The following is an 18,857-nucleotide window of genomic DNA, read 5'->3' on the forward strand; positions in this document are numbered from 1 at the left end:
CCGATAACCATTTGCTAAATAAATGAATAAATCATACAGTAATTTTTGTTCAACAGCTCATTCATTCCCCAACTGTTCTTTCTGTATTTTGCTATCAGACGCTGGTTAAGAATCATGAAGTCGAGAGATGGCCCTACATTTCTATACACCTCACTTGCTGTTTGAGAAGCTCTCAGACAGGAGCAGCATCAGAGTCACCGGAGGGTGTGTTAAAACAGGTTCCTGAGCCCCACCCCAGAGTTTGTGATTCCGCAGGTCTGAGCAAGGCCTGAGGTTCTGCACTGCTGACAGCTTCCCAGGTGCCAATTCCAAGACCACACTGCAGTACAAGTGTCCAGGTCAGGAGTGAGACACGGTTCTTGGTCCCACTGAGCAGCAGTGACTATGTGTTTGGTCTCCTTCTAGCTTAGGACATCTTTCATCATTCTCCCTGCAGAATGGGTTTCCTCCCCACCCACCTTAGACCCCCATTTGAGCTTCCTTTGACATGCCCTAGAAGGTCCCAGAGGACATCGGGTGGCAATGACCTGCTTTAGTCTCTGGCTGAGCTGGCTCCCAGGCCCTCTGAGCGCTGCATCTCTGCCACTGTCACCAGCCTTTTCCACAGCCTCAGCTACACTTCTAATTCATCCCTTCTTCCCTTCCTTCTTTTCTTCTTCTTTCCCCTGCCTATGGCTTTTTAGTCACTAAAGTCCTGCTTTCATTACTAACATGCATTCGCCCACTGGGCTCTCCAGGTCCGTGGCTAGTTCAAGCCCAAAAGCAAGTGCAAGATGCACTGGTCTCAAGTAGCAGCAGCGGGTTCCACCCCAGCCCCACTAAAGCAGCAGGAGACTGGAGGGAGGCTGATGGGGCAGCGCCTTCCCAGGGCCCAGTACGAGCAAAGGTTGGAGGTTCTGAAGTAGAAGAAACAGGGGATGGATGGAAGCAACCCCAAAGGGAACTGAAAGAGAGTTTGTGATGGGGACCAGTGATGCCAGAAGGTTATAGAAGGAATGAGGGAGTCAAATGGGTCAAAGGATTTTAATCCAAAAGACACACATAAAGAGTTGACTATGTGTAAGGTACAGCTTTAGAGCCTCACATATATTAACTCTCTCTTTAATCCCTACAACAGCCTTATCAAGGTGTTTTCACAGCAGGAAAGTTTTACTTTAAGTGCTAACCACCCCCCACCCATGAGACTCCACTACCTACTCCGAGTGTCTGGCTCTGAGCCAGTGCCTTGAGCTCACCCCATCACTCACAATTAGGAGAGGGATGTCCTGAGGGGAAACTGCATTTTTCACTTTGCCCAGTAGAGACTCTGCCTTTCCGGGGCATGTCCCGTCTGCCTCCCTCACTCAACAACTCCAACCTTAGCCCATGTTGCTACTTAACGCCAGCCTCCCCATCCGTGGACAGAAAGTCCTGGCTTCAAAGGGCACCTGCTTTTTACCTTACTTAGCAGTTACCTGGCTTTGGAGCCAGGTGAGGTGTGAGCCGAGCACAACTCGTGTTTACAACTTGCAGATCTGTCAGTCCCATCAGAACCAATGGGGGGACCCTAAAAAAGTATCTGTTCCTGGACCCACCTCAAACCTCCTGAAGCCAAATCAGCAAAACTGGAGGGAGCTTGACAAAGCCCAGGGGGTGGAGTTCGGTGAGCCAGGGAAAGAGCAGGGCGAGACGAGGGAGATAGTCTACACATCCATCATGCAAGCTTTTGGCAAAGCCACTCTGTGACTGGCCATTGTTATCACAATAATGATAATAATAATAATGACAATGATAACTAACCATTTTTATTTTGTTTCAGCTATGAGGCTAAGTGCATTCTCCATCATTCTATAGCACATGCACTCAGAAATGGATTCAGCTTTCAGCCTTTATTAATCATATCTTGGCCTTTGAGATTGCAGCCAGAAAATCATAAAGGTCAGGGGCTCTGAACAGTATTCATATATTTGGAACCTGTGACTTAAAGCCACCTCCAGGGTCAGAGTTGGTAGGAACAAATTCATAGAGTATAAGATAGTTTCAAGCAAGTTAATTCTGGCATATTTTAGCCCCAATTCCATACCCTTTATTTTATTTACTTTAAATTATTGACACAAAACCACTTTGGGATGTGTAGCTGAATGCCCTCCTGCTACTGAGAATTGAAGGCAACAAATTCTTGTCTATGCTGCTGATCTTTTACCAAGAGAGGTCTTACCAAATCAGCCCAATTCCTAATTATTGTCAGAAAGCATGACCCAAACAGCATCAACATTGTCATTTATGTGCACTCCTACACTTAGTTGGCTCATTTTCAATAATTGTATTCAGTAAGTTCTATCATTCAGTTACTCAGTGATTCTCAATCCAGGGCAATTTTGCCCCCCCGCCCCCGAGACATTTGACAGTGTCCAGACATTTTTAGCTGTCACAACTGGGGAGAGGGGCAGAGGATGCTACCGGCATCTAGTATGTAGAGACCAGGGAAGCTACTAACATCCACAGTGAGCAGGACAGCCCCCACAACAAAGAATTATCTGGCCCAAAACGTAAAGAGTGCCAACGTGGAAAATCCTTGATTTACCTGGAAACACATTTTAAGATGACTGTATTTTGGGAGATTCAACAGGAGGTTTCATTACTTATTATAAGTTCCCTGAGTTCTTTGTTGATGTTTTTTTAATGCTATATTAGGCAATTGGTCACATCTCTTTGAAGCTTTTCCAGACAAAATATGTTACAGGCATGCATTTGTGTGAAGAACATTGAAGCTTACTCCACCTACATGTGGAGCCTGTCCTGGGCGGGTACTTCTCCGAGGGGAATCTTGGCTCCCCCTGTATGGCAGGCATATGGCCTGATTAGTAGCTTTAAATTTCATAGAAGAATGTCCTCTCTGTCCTCAGCTTGGCTCACAGAATCACCCTTAATCAGCTTCCCTATCTACACTCAAGATATTGCCCAAGAACATCCATGTGGCAGGGTCTGCTAATAATCCAACACAGACTCTCACTCTCTTTCACAACAGAGCGTCATTGCCAGACAAATGACAAAGCCACTGTCTTTGTCAGCATTCTCCTATACAACCCTTTGTGTCTAAATGTGGCCCAGTTGTGTGTGCCCCTTCTGGGCTGTTGTGGTTGAGAAGGAAGTGCACCATCTTCTTGTCTTCCCCCATCTGCTGCCTGGGAGTGGAGCCACCAAGTGGACAGAGCTCAAGTCCCTGAGTCACCCTTTGGAGGAGAGCCGCCCACTCATTAGGAACACCTGCTTGGACGGTACAGTAGCAGAAAGACACTTCTGGTAAGCCGGAGACTTTGAAGGCTTTCTGTTATGGGAATCATAGTTAGCAGTATAGCAGTTATAGCTAGTGTTCTCCAAACTAACCTCAAACCCTTCACCTTTCACTTTCTTAATCAGTTAAAAATTACTCTTTATGGAGGATCATCTGAAGCAGAAGTCGGCAAACCATGGCACATGAGTCAAACCCCAACTGCTTCCTGTTTTTGTACAGCTATAGGCAAGCTAAGAATTTTTACACATTTGAATGATTGAAAGAAAAAGGAACTCTAAAGAATAATAACATTTGGTGACACATGTACTTGATTGTTCTGTCATCAATCTGGGTGTGCTGGGAACTCTGTATCACAAAATTTCCTGACGATCTGGTCATGGGTCTCAGGGGCAGAAGCAGCAGCCATTGCCTCATCTCTTAGAAGAGGTGAGAGATACCCACAAAGGTACAGGCGGCTTTCCCACTCCGCGACCAGCTTCTCTTGTAGCTCTCTGTCCCTATTGCCAGTCCTGTGGACCAGTAGTGATGCCACCTCCCACCACCAGGCACCTTGCTTCAAACCCGCACAGCAATAACCACGCTGAACCCTCTACCTTCCACACACTCCTACACCAGCCCCCACCATGGGGTAACTCCAGCTTCGGGGTGTGCCCTGCCTCCAGATTTCCCTGCAAGTTTCAGCTCATCTACCAGCACTAGGGCTGGTTAGGAACTATTCTGTGATACCTCAAATCCCCTTTCCAGGCTCGTGCTCTCCCAGTATCTCCCACAATTGGAAAAGACCTACTTTCTCCAAGGTCCTTACTCCACAATCTTCACCCTGTTCAACTTCCCTGATTGAGCCCGGACCAGTACAAATGATGGAACATGTTTCATTACACGTAGAACTGTTAGTAAAGAACACTTCTCTATCCAAACTCCTAATTTCTGATCTTGGCTGCATGCGACACCGTTATTAATTGAAAACGTCTTCGTTTCTAGACCCAGTCTGCAAAAGAATTTCTAATTATGCAAATTTCCAGTGCTGAGAAAAGTTTTCAAGCTTTGGGAAAACAGGAGGCGTGGACTGTGTTAGACATGGGTCTGCTGTGTGTCACTTTGAGCCACTTCCTTCTCCCCGCCCCCCACAAGACAGGTAGTGTGCCCAGCCCCCAAGTTTTTCCTTTCAAGGAAACAGAAGTTAGTGATTTCACTTGCTGTTTCAGACTAAAAACCACCCTGCTGATGCAATATTCCCAAATCTCCTCTCAGTCCCAGCAAACAGCAGCTGAATGGGGTCTTCGGTAACAATGCCTTTATTGTATATTTTGAAAGATATTGGAATTCAGTCATTAGTGATTAATTCTTTGGGACTATTCATAGTAATAAATACATCTGCTTTCAGAGTGTTTTAAAAAGACAAATGCTTCTCGGAGGGAGCCAAGATGGCGGAACAGCATGGAAGTTTTTTATGTGTCTCCCATCCATGAAATATGGCCAGACCAACACTAAACCATCCTGCACACCTAAAAAACTGATCTGAGGATTAACACAGCAATCTGCACAACCTGAACCACAGAATTCAGCAGAAAGAGAAAAAATTCATTTTTATTTTCAATTTTTATTAAAAATATTTTTCTTTAATATTTTTTACCAAATTTTTTACTTTTGTGTAAATTTTTTCAAATTCTATTTTAATTCCATCATTTTATTTTGGTCCACTACAGTGTATTCATTTTTTCAAATTTTCAAATGATTTCCTTTTTTTTCTTTTACTCATTTTCGTTTCTTTTCTTTTTCTTGAATACAGAAGGAGAAAAGCTCATTTTTATTTTTAATTTATATTAAAAATATTTTCCTTAAGTTTTTTCTACTATATTCTTTACTAGTGTGTATATTTTTTCAAATTCTATTTTACTTCCATCATTTCATTTTAGTCTACTACAGTGTATGCATTTTTTCAAATTTTCAAATGATATCCTTTTTTGTCTTTTTTTCCCCACTTTTTTCTCTAATCTACCAAGCAACTTTCAACACCCAGACCAAAACACACCCAGGATCGACCACCATTTATTAGATTTTTTTTTCTGTGTGTGTTTTTAATTTTTTAATTTTAATATTTTTTAATTTTAATTTTTTTAATTTTAATTTTCTCTACCTCATTAATTCCTTTTCCCCCCTCAAAATGATGACTTGAAGGAACTCACCCCAAAAGAAAGAGCACGAAGAAATGACAGCCAGGGATTTAACCAACACAGATACAAGCAAGATGTCTGAACCAGAATTTAGAATCACGATAATAAGAATACTAGCTGGAGCCTAAAATAGATTAGAATCCCTTTCTGTGGAGGTAAGAGAAGTAAAAACTAGTCAGGATGAAATAAAAAATGCTATAACTGAGCTTCAATCACAGATGGATGCCGTGGCGGCAAGGATGGATAAGGCAGAACAGAGAATCAGTGATATTGAGGACAAACCATCAACAAGGCATATCATAGTCAAATTCATGAAATACTCAGGCAAGGAGAGAATCATGAAAGCAGCAAGGAAAAAAAAGTCCTTAACCTACAAGGAAACACAGATCAGGTTTGCAGCAAACCTATCCACAGAAACTTGGCAGGCCAGAAAGGAGTAGCGGGATATATTTGATGTCCGGAATCAGAAAAATATGCAGTCAAGAATTCTTTATCCAGCAAGTCTGTTGTTCAAAATAGAAGGAGAGATAAAAAGTATCCCAGACAAACAAAAATTAAAGGAGTTTGTGACCACTAAACCAGCCCTGCAAGAAATTTTAAGGGGGACTCTCTGAGGGGAGAAAAGATGAAAAAAAAAAAAAAAATAAATAAATAAATAAATAAATAAATACCAAAAGCAACAAAGATTAGAAAGGACCAGAGAACACCACCAGAAACTCCAACTCTACAAGCAACATAATGGCAATAAATTCATATCTTTCAGTATGCACTCTAAACGTCAATGGGCTCAATGCTCCAATCAAAACACATACGTTAACAGAATGGATAAGAAAACAAGATCCATCTATATGCTGTTTACAAGAGACCCACTTTAGACCTAAAGACACCTTCAGATTGAAACTAAGGGGATGGAGAACCATCTATCATGCTAATGGTCAACAAAAGAAAGCCAGAGTAGCCATACTTACATCAGACAATCTAGACTTGACAATAAAGACTGTATCAAGAGATGTAGAAGGGCATTATATCATAATCAAGGGGTCTATCCACCAAGAAGACCTAACAATTGTAAACAGTTATGCTCCAAATGTGTGAGAACCCAGATATATAAATCAATTAATCACAAACATAAAGAAACTCATTGATAGTACTACCATAATGGTAGGAGACTTCAACACGCCACTTACAACAATGGACAGATCATCAAAACAGAATATCAACAAAGAAACAATGGCTTTGAATGACACACTGGACCAGATGGACTTAACAGATATATTCAGAACATTTCATCCTAAAGCAGCAGAATATACATTCTTCTCCAGTGCACATGGAACATTCTCCAGAATAGACCATATACTGGGACACAAATCAGCCCTCAGCGAGTACAAAAAGATTGAGATCATACTGTGCATATTTTCAGACCATAACGCTATAAAACTCCAAATCAACCACAAGAAAAAATTTGGAAAGGTAACAAATACTTGGAGACTGAACACCATCCTACTAAAGAATGAATGGGCTAACCAAGAAGTTAAAGGGGAAATTAAAAAGTACATGGAAGCCAATGAAAATGATAACACCACAACCCAAAACCTCTGGGACATAGCAAAGGCAGTCATAAGAGGGAAGTATATAGCAATCTAGGCCTTCCTAAAGAAGGAAGAAAGGCCTCAGATACACAACCTAACCTTACACCTTAAAGAGGTGGAAAGAGAACAGTAAATAAAATGGAAAAACAGCAGAAAACAGGAAATAATAAAGATTAGGGCAGAAATCAATGCTATCAAAACCAAAAACAAAACAAACAAACAAACAAACAAACAACAACAACAACAAAAAACAGTAGAACAGATCAATGAAACCAGAAGCTGGTTCTTTGAAAGAATTAACAAAATTGATAAACCCCTAGCCAGTTTTATCAAAAAGAAAGAGGAAAGGACCCAAACAAATAAAATCAAGAATAAAAGAGGAGAGATCACAACCAACACTGCATAAGTACAAACAGCAATAAGAGAATATTCTGAGCAATTATACGCCAATAAAATGGGCAATCTGGAGGAAATGGACAAATTCCTAGAAACATATAAATTACCAAAACTGAAAGAGGAACAAATAGAAAATTTGAACAGACCTATAACCAGTAAGGAAATCAAATCAGTAAACAAAAATCTCCCCCAAAAAACAAGAGTCCAGGGCCAGATGGCTTTCCAGGGGAATTCTACCAAACATTGAAGGAAGAGTTAACACCTAAAATCTTGAAGCTGTTCCACAAAATATAAATGGAAGTAAAACTTCCAAACTCTTTCTAGGAACCCAGCGTTACCTGGATTCCAAAACCAGACAGAGACACCACTAAAAAGGAGAACTATAGACAAATTTCCCCGGTTAACATGGATGGAAAAATCCTCAACAAGATATGAGCTAACCAGATCCAGCAATACATTAAAAAAATTATTCACCACCATCAGGGGGACTTATACCTGGGATGCAAGCCTGGTTCAATATCTGCAAAACAATTCACGTGATTCATCACATCAGTAAAGGAAAGGACAAGCACCATATGATCCTCTCAACAGATGCAGAGAAAGCATTTGACAAAATACAGCATTCTTTCTTGATCAAAACCCTCAGGAAAGTAGGGATAGAAGGAGCATACATCGAGATCATAAAAGCCAGATATGAACGACCCAACACTAATATCATCCTCAATGGGGGAAAACTGAGAGCTTTCCCCCTAAGGTTAGAAACAAGACAGGGATGTCCACTCTCGCCACTGTTACTCAACATAGTATTGGAAGTCTTAGCCTCTGCAATCAGACAACACAAAGAAATAAAGCATCCCAATCGGCCAGGAGGAGGTCAAACTTTCACTCTTCGCACATGACATGATACTCTATATGGGAATCCCAAAAGATTCCACCAAAAAACTGCTAGAACTCACTCATGAATTCAGCAAAGTTGCAGGATATAAAATCAATGCACAGAAATCAGTTGCATTCCTATAAACCACCAATGAAGCAACAGAAAGGGAAATCAAGGAATCGATCCCATTTACAATTGCACCAAAAACCATAAAATACCTAGGAATAAATCTAACCAAAGAGGTGAAAATTCTATACACTGAAAACTATAGAAATCTCATGAAAGAAATTGAAGAAGACACCAAAAAATGGAAAAAGATTCCATGCTCCTGGATAGGAAGAACAAATATTGTTAAAATGTCAACAGTACCCAAAGCAATCTACATAGTCAATGCAATCCATATCAAAATAACACCAGCATTCCTCACAGAGCTAGAACAAATAATTCTAAAATTTGTATGGAACCAGAAAAGACCCCGAATATCCAAAGAAATCTTGAAAAAGAAAACCAAAGCAGGAGGCATCACAATCCCGGACTTCAAGCTGTACTACAAAGCTGTAATCATCAAGACAGTATGGTACTGGCACAAGAACAGACACTCAGATCAATGGAACAGAATAGAGAAACCAGAAATGGGCCCACAAACATATGGCCAACTAATCTTTGACAAAGCAGGAAAGAATATCCAATGGAATAAAGATAGTCTCTTCAGCAAGTGGTGCTGGGAAAACTGGACAGTGACATACAGAAGAATGAACCTGGACCACTTTCCTACACCATACACAAAAATAAACTCAAAATGGATGAAAGACCTCAATGTAAGACAGGAAGCCATCAAAATCCTTGAGGAGAAAGCAGGCAAAAACCTCTTTGATCTTGGCCCCAGCAACTTCTTACTCAACACATCAGAGGCAAGGGAAACAAAAGCAAAAATGAACTACTGGGACCTCATCAAAATAAAAAGCTTCTGCACAGTGAAGGAAACAATCAGCAAAACTAAAAGGCAACCGACAGAATGGGAGAAAGTATTTGCAAACGACATATCAGATAAAGAGTTAGAATCCAAAATCTATAAAGAACTTATCGAACTCAACACCCAAAAAACAAAAATCCAGTGAAGAAATGGGCAAAAGACATGAATAGACACTTCTCCAAAGAAGACATCCAGATGGCCAAGAACACATTAAAAAAATGCTCAACATCACTCATCATCAGGGAAATACAAATCAAAATCACAATGAGATACGCCCTTACACCTGTCAGAATGGCTAACATGAACAATTCAGGCAACAACAGATGTTGGCGAGGATGCGGAGAAAGAGGATCTCTTTTGCATGGTTGGTGGAAATGCAAACTGGTGCAGCCACTCTGGAAAACAGTATGGAGGTTCCTCAAAAAACTAAAAATAGAACTACCCTACAACCCAGCAATTGCACTACTGGATATCAACGGATACAGGTGTGTTGTTTCGAAGGGATGCATGCACCCCAATGTTTTAGCAGCAATATCAACAATAGCCAAAGTATGGAAAAACCCAAACGTCCATCGATGGATGAATGGATAAAGATGTGGTATATATATACAATGGAGTATTAGTCGGCAATCAAAAAGAATGAAATCTTGCCGTTTGCAACTACATGGATGGAACTGGAGGGTATTATGCTAACTGAAACTAGTCAGAGAAAGACAAAAATCATATGACTTCACTCATATAAGGACTTTAAGAGACAAAACAGATGAACATAAGGGAAGGGAAACAAAATAATATAAAAACAGGGAGGGGGACAAAACAGAAGAGACTCATAAATATGGAGAACAAACTGAGGGTTACTGGAGGGGTTGTGGGAGGGGGCATGGGATAAATGGGTAAGGGGAATTAAGGATCTACTCCTGAAATCTTTGTTTCACTATATGCTAATTTGGATGTAAATTTAAAAAAATAAAATAAAATAGAAACCATTACATGCTAACAACAACAAAAAAAGACAAATGCTTCTCATAGAGATGATAATAATAGGAAGCCATCATCGAGCTCTCACTATGTACCAGAGATTGTTCTAGACACATCACAGATGCTAACTCACCTAAGCTACGCAACAACTATTTGAAGGAGTTAGTTTTATAATCATCCCCCTTTTTTCAGATAAAAAAAATTGAGGTACAGAGTGGTTAAGTAGCTTGCCCAAGCTCTCCCAGCTCTCCTGTCAGTACCAGGACAGGAACCCCAACAGTCTGGCTCTGGGTCTGTGTATTAACCAGCACGCTGTATTGTATCTTTGCAGAGATAAATGGATTTGGCTTTATTTTATTTATTCATTCAGTTAGTCCATAAATATTTATTGAGCACCTACTATGTGCTAGGTAGTTTGCTAGGCCCTATGGATATGGTGGTGAATGTACCCGCTCGCCCCCACCTACCCTGCCACCATGGATGTGGTCCCTGCCGTCCTAGACCCATTTGTATCCTCACCCACTAGCCTTTGTATTGTCTGGGATTTCCAGCCTGCAGAATGCTTTGAAAAATAACAGCGTGCAAGTAGCAATAATAACTACCATTTATGAAGTGCATTCTATGTGCTGGATCTTGTGTTTATTTCTGCAAGGACCTGCCTAGTTCCTCATGCAGTAAAACCAACCACCCCACCCTGCCATGCTTCAGCCAACCCTCCACACCCCACCGCTGGAGCATTTAACCACCTTCCTGCCCAGGTCCAGCTCAGACCCACCCTAATTTCTGTGCTTGGTCTTGTGCTTGGTTTGGAGGAAGGACAGGGATTGGGGCAGGACCCCTATTGGTCCTAGAAGTTGGAAGCTGTCATTATACTGGAATTAGGTTGAGTGACCCTTCCCTTTATCTTAAAAAAGACTGGAATATTTTTTAAGAAGGATTTTTGTTTTAAATATTTGCTGAGCACTTCTTTGAGGAGACTTTTAAAAATCTTGTTAGTGTTATCACTAGTTACCTGCACAACATCAAAACATGCTTGCAGACCTCAGAGTAAAAGAAAGGTTTTATCTCATATTCCCCCTTTTGCCCTACTACCTCTCTTAGCCTTGCACTCATTTGCACCTGTTGTTGAGGAACATCAGTAGGGAATTAGGGAGCCCCGGATTTGAGTTCTGACTCCTCCACTCTGTAAGTCATATAAGCTCAGGGAACAGTCTCACCTCTCAAGACTTCAGCCTCTCATCTGAAAATTGGAAGGAGAGCACTGTGAGCATCAAACAACCCAAAGGAAACAGAGTGCTTTCCTCTGTGCCTGGTGCCTTGCGCATGCTCAGTGAATTGATTAAAATGATTATCCCTTCTATGATCCTCAAGGATACTGCTCCAAATTTCTTTCTAGGACTCTGAGGTCTGACTGTATCTTGTCAAGGTGTCCCCAATCCTCCTAGCCTATCTCATCTGGAGAACCACTTTAAGACACTGCTATAGAAACATAGGTGCCAGTGGAGGAAGACGGCAAGAACTAATCCCCTCAGCTTACACGGAGAAAACTGAGTCCCAGAAACAAGTTCTTTGCCTCAGGTCACACAGTGAGTTAAAATGCAGCTGGAATTGGAAGCCAGGTATCCTGATTCTCTGCTAGAAAGTTTTGTTCTGAATAGTTCTCCACCTAGGTCTCTTTAGGGCAGCATACCTTAATCCATGGGAAGAACTTTGGAAAGACTAGAACAAATCCACCAAGCATCCAGTGGTGCCATGCCCAAAGTCCCATACCCCAGATACTCTTCACTCTTTGTCCCCATTGTTGAACTCTCTTCTGAACCCTAGACTCATTGAGCTTGCTGACTATTGGACAACACTTGGATATCTCACAGGACTTTCAAAAAACAATTCAGAACTGAGGTCAAAATCTTCTCCCCCAAACACATTATTTCTCTTATATTCTCCACCTTGCTTAATGGATTCCTCATTCATCAAACTAGACCCCAGGGAGCACCCTCACCTCCTCTTCATCCTTGTCTACTCTTCTTCCCTCCACAGTTAATTTATGTTTTAGTCTGTCAGTTTGAGAGGGGTACACTAAGCAGTGTCCAGAGCCTGCTGTGTCCACATCCAGCTCTAGGCTAACCCCACTTGAGACCAGGTCCAAAAGCTGGTGCCAAGACTGTAAAAGGGAAATTGGTGCTTAAGGAACAAAGGCTCCCTTCTGCCTTGTCTCCAGCCAATCTGGATCCTGGGAGAAACTTGTTCAAACACTTTAAGGAAGACAGGTGTACAATTATGTGTTATCCAACATCTTAGCTAAATGTTTGGAAAGCCCAAATTAAAATTCTGGGATAGGATGCATTTATCTTCCAAACAGGAGAAGGCTAATCTCCTCACCTAGTGTGCTTTATCCCTCCCTCCTTAGAGCCAAGTCCTCTTCTGGGTGGTCAATCCCCACAGGACTGAAACTTCCCATTAAAAGCCACTCGAAAATAGCTGCAACCACCAGTCTCTGGGAAAACCAGAGGCAACCAAGGGTCTGACCTGAGATTGGAAGAGTGGAGGATGGAATAAGACTGTATTAAAGGCAAAGAACTTTTGTTGTTGTTGTTGTTGTTGTTGTTGTTGTTGTTGTTGTTAGGTAATTAAGTTCACTCCCTCTTTAACCTCCTGTGATATTGTCTGTTCTCACTACCCTCCAGAAACTATCCTTACTAAGTCACCACTGACCACCTGCTTGCCTATGGTGCTTTTTCCTTGCCACACTTCCAACTTGGGCTCCTGAGCCTTCACCACTGTCTAAGCCCCTTTATTCTTGAACTTAACCAGTTCTCATGGAAATACCCTTCCATGCGTTTGCCATGTTTGCCAGTGTTTTCCAAGGACCAGTCCCTGGATCTCCATTTGTCTCTCTCTACAACTTCTCCCTCAAAGAGACCACCATTCTACCCTTATTAAACCCAACAATGTCTCTTCCATATGAACTATTCACAGGTACTACCATCACCTCCACCCAATTTCCTTGCCTTTCTCAAGAGCTGTGCCATCTTTTATCTTCCAAGATCAACACTGAGGGGTCGTCACTGCCTCTTCCCCCTCCTTTATCCTCCTTATTCAATCAAACCCCAAGTCTGTCCACTTGCCCAGCTAAACCTTCCTATTCCACTCTTGTTTCCATTGCCACCCCTGTAAAATGAGCCTTCAACAACACATGCTCACATAAAAACCTCAGCCTCCTAACTGGTCTCCATTAGTATAATTCTGAGTGCTGATTCTTGGCTCTATGAAGATGTTATATTTGGCTCTTAAACTCCCCTCAGACCCAAATAAGTCATTTGAGTCATTCTTATCACATCTTCTCTGGATTCAAAACTTTTTAAAACAGATACAGAGAATGACCTTACCTTCCATCAATCCCTATCCCAGTGATATGTTGGGATATGGGATTAATCCTCCTGTTGATAAAGACTCTAGACAAAATATTTTTTTAATTGTTTTAAGGCACTAGAGAGTAGTTTTTGACAGGCAAAAACTGGAGGGGATTTGACCTTTCAAAGAAGGAAAACACACAGGATTAGATCTGTATTTACTCAATCTTTTCCTTAAGTATTGTGTGTGTGGTGAATGGAAATAGAGCTCAAGCAGAAAGCATCAGTCCTACTTAGCAAAGTCAGAGGTCAGAGCTTGGGACTACCATAGCAGCTGGACATTTAAGGGGGTAGATCTTGGAAAGGAAGGAGTCACAAAGGAGGAATCCCAAAATCTGTGTACAAATCCCCCTCAAACCCTTAGATGACTCTGAACTGGACATGTTCAGGGAAAGAATCCAAGAAATCCAACAGAAAGCAACAATTTAAAGCCTGAAAGTCCATGCAGAGATTTCAACAGCTGTCTAATACTGAGGCAACAGTCTGAAGTTAAATACCACCAATTTAGAGGTCCCTAGTTTTCCAGTGAAACCCCAGAAAGGCCATATCTTAGTAGTAAGAATTCTAAACCCTAGGATTAAGAGAAAAATAGCCTTGCTATAGCCAAATGATCCACCAGCAATTTAATTGCCATCGAGAACAAAACTCAACCCTGTTTGGAGTAAGATAGCTAAACTCAGAGTCTCCACAATGTAACATCCACAATATTGAATGTACAATAAAAAATTATTAGGCTTATGAAAAAGCAGGAAATTATAACTCATAATCAAGAGAAAATGAGAAAACAGTCAATAAAAACAGACATATTGGCAATCCATATATTGAAATTAGCAGACAAGATTTTAAAATAACTACCATAGGGGTGCCTGGGTGGCTCAGTCAGCTAAGCGTCATCATCTCATTGCTCGTGAGTTCGAGCCCCGCATCAGGCTCTCTGCTGTCAGAATGGAGCCTACTTAGGTTCCTGTCTCCCTCTCTCTCTTCCCCTCCCAAGCTTGTGCTTTCTCTCTGTCTCAAAAATAAAAATAAAAACATTAAGAAAAATTTTTTAAAAAATAAATAAAAATAAAATAACTACCATAAACATGTTAAATCACCTCTGGATGAATGAAATGAATGAAAGGATAGGAAGTTTCATGAGAGGTATAAAAATCCTAAAAAAAATAAACAAGTGGGGATTATAAAACTAAAATCTGTAATATCTTAAATGTTTTAAAAATGTATTGAATAAGATTAAGAGATTAGACAATGTAGAAGAAAATATTGGTGAATTTAGCAATAGATCAATTACAATTATCCAAACTAAATAATCACAAAGAGAAAAAACACTGAAAGAAGTTAAAGTAACCTTAATGATTTGTGAAACGGTAAGAAATCTAACACAAAGGCTGGAATCCCAGAAAGAGATGAGAGAATTGAGCAGAAACAATGTTCTTTAAAGAAATATAGAGCAAAATTGTTTCCAAATATTATTGAAAATATGAATTTATAGACCTAAGAAGTTCAGCAACACTTGCATAGGCCAAATACAAAGAAAAGTACATTACCATTTAAATTTTGAAAATCAAAGAAAGAGAAAATATTTTTTACTTCATTTTTTTCAAATTTTTATTTAAATTCTAATTAATTAACATATAGAGTAATATTGGTTTCAGGAGTAGAATTTAGTAATTCATCATTTACATATAACACCCAGTGTTCAGCACAAGTGCCTTCCTTAATACCCACCACCTATTTAGCCCATCCCCCACCCCCTGCCCTCCAGCAACCCTCAATTTGTTCTCTATAGTTAAAAGTCTCTTATGTTTGCTTCCCTCTCTTTCTTTTTCCCTTCCCCTATGTTCATCTGTTTTGTTTCTTAAATTCCACATATGACTGAAATCATGGTATTTGTCTTTCTCTCACTGACTTATTTCACTTAGCATAATACACTCCAGCTCCATCCACGTCCTTGCAATATGACAAGATTTTATTCTTTTTGATGGCTGAGTAATATTCCATTGAATGCATATATCACATCTTCTTTATCCATTCATCTGTCAATGGACATTTGGGCTCTTTCTGTGATTTGACTGTTGTTGATAGTGCTGCTATAATCATCAGGGTGCATGTGTCCCTTCAAATCAGTATTTTTGTATCCTTTGGGTAAACATGTAGTAGTGCAATTGCTGAGTCATAGGGTAGTTCTATTTTTAACTTTTGAGGAACCTCCATACTGTTTTTCAGAGTGGCTGCACCAGTTTGCACTCCCACTAACAGTGTAAGAGAGTTGCCCTTTCTCCACATCCTCACCAATATCTACTTTTTCCTGTGTTTCTCATTTTAGCCATTCTGACAGGTGTGAGGTGTATATACCACAACTTCTTTATCCATTCATCCATCAATGGACATTTGGGCTCTTTCCATAGTTTTTTTATTGTTGATAAAGCTGCTATAAACATTGGGGTGCATGTATCCTTTCAAATCAGTATTTTTGTGCCCTTTGGATAAATACCTCGTAGTGTAATTGCTGAGTCATGGGGAGGTTCTATTTTTAACTTTTTGAGGAATGCTGCATACTGTTTTCCAGTGTGGCTTCACCAGTTTTCATTCCCACCAACTGTGTAAGAGTGTTCCTCTTTTTCCACATCCTTGCAAATGTCTGTTGTTTCCTGTGTTGTTAATTTTAGCCATTCTGATAGGTGTGAGGTGGTATCACATTGTGATTTTGATTTCTATCCACGTATAAGGAATGTTAAAGAAAGTTCTTCAGGATGAAGGGATATTATACCATAATAAAATTCAAGTCTACAGAAAGTTATAAAGAGCATAAAAGATGGTAACTAAATGGGGAAATGTTTTTAGTCTACTTTTCTATCATCTGTTAAACTTTTAAAAGACAATTGACTGTTTAAAGCAAAAATAATCCATTATTAGGTATATACCTTTGTGGAAGTAAAATATATAATTACATAAGACAAAAACAGAGAGGGAAGCAAACCATAAGAGACTCTTGAATACAGAGAACAAACTGAGCGTTGCTAGAGGGGTGGTCACTGGGGGCATGGGTTAAATGGGTGATGGGCATTAAGGAGGGCACTTTGTGGGATGAGCACTTGGTGTCGTATCCAAGAGATGAATCACTGGGTTCTACCCTGAAACCAAGACACTGTATGTTAACTAACTTGAATTAAAATATATATACCATCCTCTTGGAATAATTTCCTCCTCTCTTTGTGTAGTTGATTCTTACTCATTCTTCAGATATCAACACAGATATAATATCTTCAGGCAATTTCTCACTGACCTCCCTGCTTCTCCTCCCCCCATAATCACTCCCCATGTCTTTGTCCATGCCTGGGTGCCTTGCTCAGTTTCCCACTTCCTCTGGACAAGTCACCTCCACAGGCATGCCTTAGAACCCTAAAAGTGAGTCCACACAACCACTGCCAAGTTTATGGAATACATACCTACCTGTTTAATTTTCACCTGCCTACCAGGATATAATCTCAACTGATCTATTCAGATCTTCTTGATGCTGATTGATTGCTACTCTGAGCATCTCATCACTAACTTGTGAGATTATTCCTGTCAAGAAAATCTTCTTTTCCTCAATCCATCCAGTCTGCTGGTCGTGGCCAACTTTGTTTTGCTCCATCCTTCGGCCAATAAATGCCATTCTGTTTGCATATAACTGAGATTTGGAGGTGCCCATACTTAGAAGCAGGAGAAGGGCAAGAAGATATATGGAGCCATCCTGGGTTGAGAACCCCTCCTAAGTACTCCTATAGCACCCTCATAGCACTCATGACACCATACTGTAGTTCGCCTATAATGCTCTTCTTTATTGTAGCCCCAGTGCCCAACACAGAGTCTGGCTGCATATATGCATTCAATCAATATTTGTTGAATAAATAAATGAAAAATTGAAGAGTCAGAGAAGACCAGGATTTACTAAAGTTAAGGAAGGAAAGTTTCAGGAAAGCATTAGGAATCCCATTCTTTGCTTCCCTCTACACATCTTGCAACACTGGTGTGGCAGCTGGTAGGTGACAGGCACCCATGAGGGGCTATATGAATGCCTGTCCATTCCTGGTGCTAAAGTACAGCACTGAAGTTATGCCTACCTAAGAGGGTTTCAGAGAGGGCCATTTGGGTGGTTTTTTTTTGTTTGTTGGGGGGGTTTTTTTGCACTAAAAGGCAATACATATGAGGTAGCTAGTATCACTGCCATAAAGGCCTGGGACTAATCAAATAACATACTCTTAGTATATTCTCTGCAATATTTGAGTGTACTTGACATTTCATCTAATCGAGTGATTCACAGTCTGTTGTGACTGCTCGCAAGGTGCCTGTAACTGTCTCAAGTACATCAACAGACTCTTCAAATGAAATTAATTCACCTTAATACAGATTCCCAGGACCCACCCCAGACATATTTAATAGGCATCCATGGACAGAGCTTAGAAATCTGCATTTTTAAATTAAGATCTCAGATCATTCTGAGGCAGCACTTGGGAATCGTCACTGTATTCCAGTCCTCCCATTTCCCAGATGAGCAGACACGGACCAGAAGAGTAAAAATGACTTGTCTGCAGTCATACTGTGACAGAATTAAGACCAGAATCCAGGCACGCTGACTCCTGTTCCAGTGCTCTCTCAACTGTAGAGCACTGCCACCGAGTCCCCAGACCCTTGCTCCAGGCTTCAGGGAAACTGAGCCATGCTTAATTACAACAATCCTGCCATTCCTCGCCCATCCTTAAATGCCATGCAGCCTGTGGGGGCAGAGGAAGGCACAGGCAGTGGGTGTGGTGCAATGTGATCAGCTATGAGGGGCTTTGCCAGCAACAGTCATGGTGACAGACTGTGAACACCTGCATGAACCACCACCCCACTGGTCTGCTGGGAGCCCCACCACCCACCAGCTCTTTTCCTCCCCAGGCTCTATTCAACATTTCCCCACCTTATTTGCCAACAACCCCTCCTCAACTCCATAGCTTCCTAGATATAAGAAAAATGAGGAGAGACAGCTATGCATGTGTTTCCTTAGAATGAATGGCACGACAAAGGGCACCTAGAGGTTGTCAGTGGAAAGACTGCCTGGGCAGTTTCCATAGCAATGCCTCCATCCCTGCCCTAACAGCTACGTGCTGTCTGGCATGTGCACTCTGTCAGGTTCCTGGAGGGCACTTTTGTCCCTTGCT

This window comes from Panthera onca, chromosome A3 (assembly GCF_046562875.1).
Source record: "Panthera onca isolate mPanOnc1 chromosome A3, mPanOnc1 haplotype 2, whole genome shotgun sequence".
NCBI classification, from domain to species: domain Eukaryota; kingdom Metazoa; phylum Chordata; class Mammalia; order Carnivora; family Felidae; genus Panthera; species Panthera onca.